Source organism: Notamacropus eugenii, chromosome 4, assembly GCF_028372415.1.
Source record: "Notamacropus eugenii isolate mMacEug1 chromosome 4, mMacEug1.pri_v2, whole genome shotgun sequence".
Classification (NCBI taxonomy): Eukaryota; Metazoa; Chordata; class Mammalia; order Diprotodontia; family Macropodidae; genus Notamacropus; species Notamacropus eugenii.
The window spans coordinates 114,829,934-114,836,485 of NC_092875.1; positions in this window are offsets into that span (position 1 = coordinate 114,829,934).

Below are 6,552 nucleotides of genomic sequence, written 5' to 3' on the forward strand. Positions count from 1 at the left end.
ATACATCCTTTTCAAGTGGCCTTCTCAGGAGTACCTGCCTCTGAGAATACTGATCTTCCTTCAAGACTTCAAGTTCCATGTCCTTAATGATTTTCCTAGTATCTCCCTCCTCCTCCTCCCTTTGTGATTACTGTCCCACTTTACTTTTCTTGGTAGCATACTTACATTTTGTGGCCTCATGGCAGAATATAAGCTCCTCAAGAGCAGAGGCTTTTGTTTTATCCCCACAGTGCCTGGCACGCAGTAACTACTTAACAAATACTGATTGTTTGTTGAATAGGATTGTTGGATTTGAAAGAAAACATGTTTCAGAAGCAGAATGTGTGCATGAAAAGCTACCTCATTTTCAGCGTAAGTAATTCACAAATGAGACATTGTACAGGCAAAGTGTTTTGCCCAAGGTCACAAAGCCAGTCTATAACAGAGCTGGCACTGGGACCCAGGCCCTTGATTTTCCATACCTCTGTACCACCTCTCCCAATTCAGTGAATCTCTAGGTGAGGCCTAACCCTGTGGGTCCAGCCTAGCGCTAAGCACCGCCTTTAAAGGCTTTCCGCAGGTTTCTCAGAACTGCCAGTATTTACAAGTAAAGAACTGATGTGGCCAAGTGTGAGGAGCTGGGGCAATGGACTCATGACTGTCTCTCCACCAATCACCTTACACCTGATCATCCATCAGCCCTGTACACGCCCATCCAGTCCTCCCGAAAGAGAGCAAAGTTGGTGCAGTAGGGAAGACAGAGTGTATGTAGCACAAAGCCACAGACACACCAGAGGAGGCACTAGACAGGGCCTTCTTCAGGGCTCTGCCCACTGTGCCACTCTGGGCTCCCAGATGCTCCACTTGTTCATTTCATTAACGAAATTTCCTCTCTAGTTCTGACTACCATCGATTCCTTTGCAAAATAGGCACATCACCATGCCCCTCCCTGCCTTTATACTGTTTACAGCCTAGTGAGAGATAGATAGCACCATAGAAGCTGGCATATACTTTCATTCAGTTCAACAAATAGATTCCTACAGAGTAGAAGGGGTTGTAGATATGAAGATGAAAAGTTCAATTCAATTTTATTAAATTCTATTCAATTCAACAAGCATTTTTTAATTACTATAATCTGCCAAGCACTGTGCTAGGGGTAAAAACAAACAAACAAGCAAAAAATGATACAGGCCCAACCCTTAAGGAGTTTACATTCTATCAACAGAAAACAACAGGTAAGCAGACAAGTGGGGCAGCTGGATGATGCAGTGGATAGACCTGGGGGCTTGAAATCAGGAAGACTCATCTTCCTTAGTTCAAATCCAGCCTCAGACACTGACCCTGGGCAGGTCACTTAAGGCTGCCTGCCTCAGTTTCTTCATCTGTAAAATGAGCTGGAAAAGGAAACGGCAAAGCATTCCAGGATCTCTGCCAAGAAAAGCCCAAATGGGGTCATGAAGAGTCAGACACAACTGAAACGACTAAAGGACAACAAAAGCAAATGAGTAATCAGATAATATATTCAGTGGAAAATTTGGAGGGACAGCCCCTTTGTGGGGAGGATCAGGAAACTCTCCTTGTAGGGCATAACACTTGAATTAAGTGTTTAATGGAATGAGGGATTCTGAGAATTAAGGGTAAAGAGGGAGAGCACTCAAGATCTAGGAACATCCTGTATGGGAATTGTCAAAGCAATCAAGACTCTAGCCTGAAGAAGTTTATAACTAAAGGTTGCTATACAGTCATTTTCAGGCCCCATTTGGAGTTTTGGTGGCAGAGATACCAGAGTGGTTTGCCATTTCCTTCTCCAGCTCATTTTACAGATGAGGAAACTGAGGCAAATAGACTTAAGTGACTTCCTCAGTGTAACATAGCTAGTAAACGTCTGAGGCCAAACTGAACTCAGGAAAATGAGTCTTCCTGACTCCAGGACCAGCACTCTATCCATTATACCACCTACCTTCCGTGCAATTGAGTAAGAAAATATATAGATGCAGAAACACATATACAAAATAGAGTATGACGGAAATTTTTCAGGGAGAAAAGTTTCTTGGAAAATTTGAGGAAGTCAAAGGAGGCACTGGTGAAGACTTCAGAGAAGACCCTAAGATGGGCTTTGGAAGGTTGGAAGAATTTGAAAAAATAGGGTCATAGAGTTGATTGGGAGAGAGGAGACAAATATCAGTGAACCATGTAAGCAAGTGCAGAGGTGGGAAAATATGGTGAGAGTAAAAGGCTCAATTGGTATGCATGTATACAAAAGGGATCTTGGGAGATAAGGTTTGTTTGAGGCCTTACTGACACTAAATTTAGCTAGGACCAAGTCATGATGGGGCTTAGTGGTAAAGTAAGGGAGTTTAGGCTTGGTTTGGTAGGTTATAGGAGCCAATGCTGGCTTCAAGTCGGGAGTGTAACATGATCCTGAGTAATACCTTGGGAAATTTCATTTCAGACATCAATCCTTAGTGTCTTGCTTAGGAACTGGCCTAGGAAAAGATATCCAGACAAGAAGTACCAAAGCTTATTTGGTATTAAGCACCAAATGTATCAGTCTGAAGAATAAAGATCCATCAAACGAGAGAGAGAGAGAGAGAGAGAGAGAGAGAGAGAGAGAGAGAGAGAGAGAGAATGGGGAAATTAAATAAATGAGCTTCCTCAAATTCAGGCTATCTGGAAACAGGGCCTACCTGAAATATAGTCACTTCACAATTCATTATAAGTCAAAAAAAGAAGGTGCCAATTCTCTAGGGGCTTCATATTTTAATGTTGATTTGGTTTTTTGGTTTTGTTTTTATTTAATTAAGAGTTTTTGGTCAACTTGCTAAAAATGCATTTCTTATTCATACTCAGGCAGACAAGTATATTTTCAGGTTAGCTTACTAATAATGAATACAGGGCTGGAAACCCCCCACTGACTCTCTCTTCTGACTTACACACCACAGGTGACTTAGAAGAACAAATTCGCTACTTGGGCAGAGAAAATCAATTTGAATAACTGTATCTCACAAGGCTATAAGGGGAAACTCCAAGGGGAACCTCTGCCTGGGAGCCCTCGCAGAGACCCACCCGCTAGAGAAATGGCTTCTGCTGAGGGGGCGGTATGAGATTTCCACCCCAGTTGTGTCATTGATTGAGAAAAAACATTCTTGGGGTTTATGCACAGGAAGTAGCACAAACACACTGACATGTAGGTGGAGTTCTTAGGGTTTTCCTGACCCTTTACTATCTTTGATGGGCTTGTACTTTTACTGGAATGCTGAGGATAGACTCAAATGGAACAATAATAGCAAACTGTAGAAAAAACCCAACAGAAAAGCTTTCTGCGATTGTCTCAGTTCTGGAAAAACTAGAGGTTCATTCATTCATTCAAAAAAACACAAATTAAACACATTTATGGATGTTCTTTCTCCATGTTCTCTTTCCAGGATGATGACACATTTTCTCCCCTTGTTCATGTATTGAAACTGTAGCCTCCTCGAGAGAGGACTAAGGTCTCAATAAAACAGACTTCTCAAGAGCACTTCAAGTCAAGGGAGCGGGACCAAAATTCAAGTTGACGACTAGCTTTTTTTTCTGACCTGGTTCTTGGGGACCTGGATTATTGGTGAAACCCTACTTCTTCTCACAACAAATCACAATTTGAGGATGAAGGCAGCTGTAACATTTGCCAGACTGGCTTACTTGATTTTTGCATGCTTGATAATTTCCTCTCCAACCCCTACACTTTTGCTTTGGCTGTGCCCCCTGCCTAGACTCCTCTCCCTTCTTCCCTCTGCCTCTTGGAACTCCAGTCTCCTTGCAATGTTTAGATCAAGTGTTTCCTCATACATATGGCCTTTTCTGATGGCTATAGATGTTAGTGCTCCCTGTTGCCCAGTAGTTATCCTTTATTTATTCTGTACGTTGTTGTTCAAGTCATTTCAATCACATCCAACTCTTTGTGACCTCATTTGGGGTTTGCTTGGCAAAGACGGGGATGGTTTGTCATTTTCTTCTTCAGTCCATTTTACAGATGAGGAAACTGAGCCAAAGAGGTTGAAGGGACTTGCCCAAGGTCACACAGTTAGTGTCTGAGGCCAGATTTGAACTCAGTCTTCCTGACCTCAGACCTGGAGCTCAATCCATTGTGCATTTAGATGACTTATTTTGTATATCTTATATATTTAATCAACTGTGTATATACTGTCTTTCCCGGTAGAAAATAAGGTACTCAAGAGAACAGTGTTTCATTTTTGTCATTTTATAATCCTAGCCACTTGTATTATAAGAGGCCAAATAAATGCTTGCTAAGGTGAATTGCATGTATTTTATATAAGACAAAAAATGTTTCATAAGTTGAATTGAATATATTTTATAAAATATATAATAAATACTTTTTAAGTTGAATTGAATATATTATATATAACAAGATGAATGTTTGTTAAGTCATTAAATATATACTACATGTAATATAATAAATACTTATTAAGTTGTCAATCAGAAGAATAGGGTTCCATCAAACACCAGAGAGAAAGAGAAAGAGAGAAGATGGGGAAATTAAGGCTAGGTACAATATGGGGGAAGAGGAGGAAGGGAGTAGTAAGGGAAATAAATATAAAATGGAATGAAATAGTTCCTTCCTACAAAGGTCTGCATATGTATACCATGCCCATGCTTAGAGCAAAATCCTTCCATATGTATCTCTACTGAAGTCTACCTCTACTTTCAAAGTCTAGCTGAAGTGTCACCTCTGGGTCACCGACAACTGTTCTGATTTTTGTGTGGCCACTGGACTCTAATGACTCTGGAGGAGAGAGTGAAGGCGATGACTTTGCCCAGTTCTGCCTCATTTAAATCCAATTCATGCACAAGTCAAGACTTGACCCTCATGATGTCATCGATCCTTTTCAAGGAGGAAGGACAAACAACAAAGTATCATCTTCTCCAAGAAGTCTTCCTTGATTTCCCCTAGCTAGAAGTGATCTCTCCTTCTATCATCCCTTTCTGGGCATACTTTCCTATGAACTTTGCACATTGTAATCTGTGTGACTTATTTATCAATCCACCAGAATTTTAAAGCACCTACTATCTCCTGGGCACTATGCTAGGCACTAAGGCTTCAAATGAAAAGTCCCTGCCCTCAAGGAGGCAGTGTGTACATGTATAAATAAGTGCATGAGAAATAAATACAAGGTAATTTCAGGACAGCAAGACACACTACCAGGTGGGCTCTGAAGGAAACCAGGGAATCCAATGGTCAGAAGGGAGGCAAGGAAGCATTCCAGGCATGACAAGCAGCCAGTGTAAAGATAGAGACAGCCAATGAAGTGTCCTGTGTGAGCATCAGCAAGGCCAGTTTGGCTGAGCTGAGCAGTGTGGAAAAGGGGAATAATGCAAAATGGAAAGGGAGGGTACAAGCAGTTTATGAAAGACTTTAAATACCAAACGGGAGAGTTTGTTCGATCTCAAAGCATTAGGGAACCACTGGGCTTAATAAAACAGGAGTTAGAGTTAGAAATATCCCTCAGACAGCTGTATGAAACATTGACTTGGAGAGGGGGAGAGATTTGGGTAAGGGAGAGTCAACTGGAAGGACAAGGACAGTATGCCAAGAGTCTGTGAGGGTCAAAACTAGGTCCAGAAATGCGTGAAGAGAGAAAAGTGGCAAGAGTTATTTGGCTTTTATTTAGGTCTTTATCAACTGAAATCTTCCCATGATGCCTCACTGTCATGTGGAGATGACCCTCTGTTCTCAGAGGCTGTACCCATGGAGCTCAGGTTGGAAATCAGTCAATCTGCCAAACAAGAAGGATTTGTTCAGCATGTACTATGTGCCGAACAATGTGCTAGGCCCTAAGGATACAAGTACATAAGATTAAATAATCCCCTCTTGTAAGGAGTTTCAATTCTAATGTAGATGAGTATGCAGTATATAAAATATGTGCATCAAAGGATCTGTATCAACAAAAATATTTATAACAACTCTTTTCATAGTCGCCAAAAAGTTGGAAACAAAGGGGGTTGGCTAAACAAATTCTGGCAAATGATTCATTGTGCCATTAAGAAATGATGAAAAGGACACTTTCAGAGGAAAGAGAAAGACCTTCACGAACTAGTACAAAGTGAAGTAAGTAGAAGGAGAATAATTCATTCAATGACTACAACATTTTAGAAAAAATATTCTAAAACTTGGGGGATGTTAGGAAAGTCTTCTTGACATCCTTGAAAGACTTTAGAACTATAATCAATACAATGTGAAGTAATAAAATGAGTCTAGAGGACTGAAAATAAAACATGCCACTTACCTCTTGCCAGAGAGGGGATGGACTTAAAATAAATAATGAGACATCCACTTCTGGGCATAACCAATATGAGTATTTGTTTTTGCTGGATTATGTAAATCCATTATGAAAATTTTAATTTTCACTTTTTATTGTTCAATTGCGGGTGGGCAGTGGAAGAAAATAAAAACACGCTTATCAAAATTAATTAAAATAAAATATGCACAGCATAAATATAAAGCAAATTAATACAAATAGTCAAGTAGTTAAACAAAAAGCATCTTGGGGAGAAAGGACACTAGCAATTGGAGGG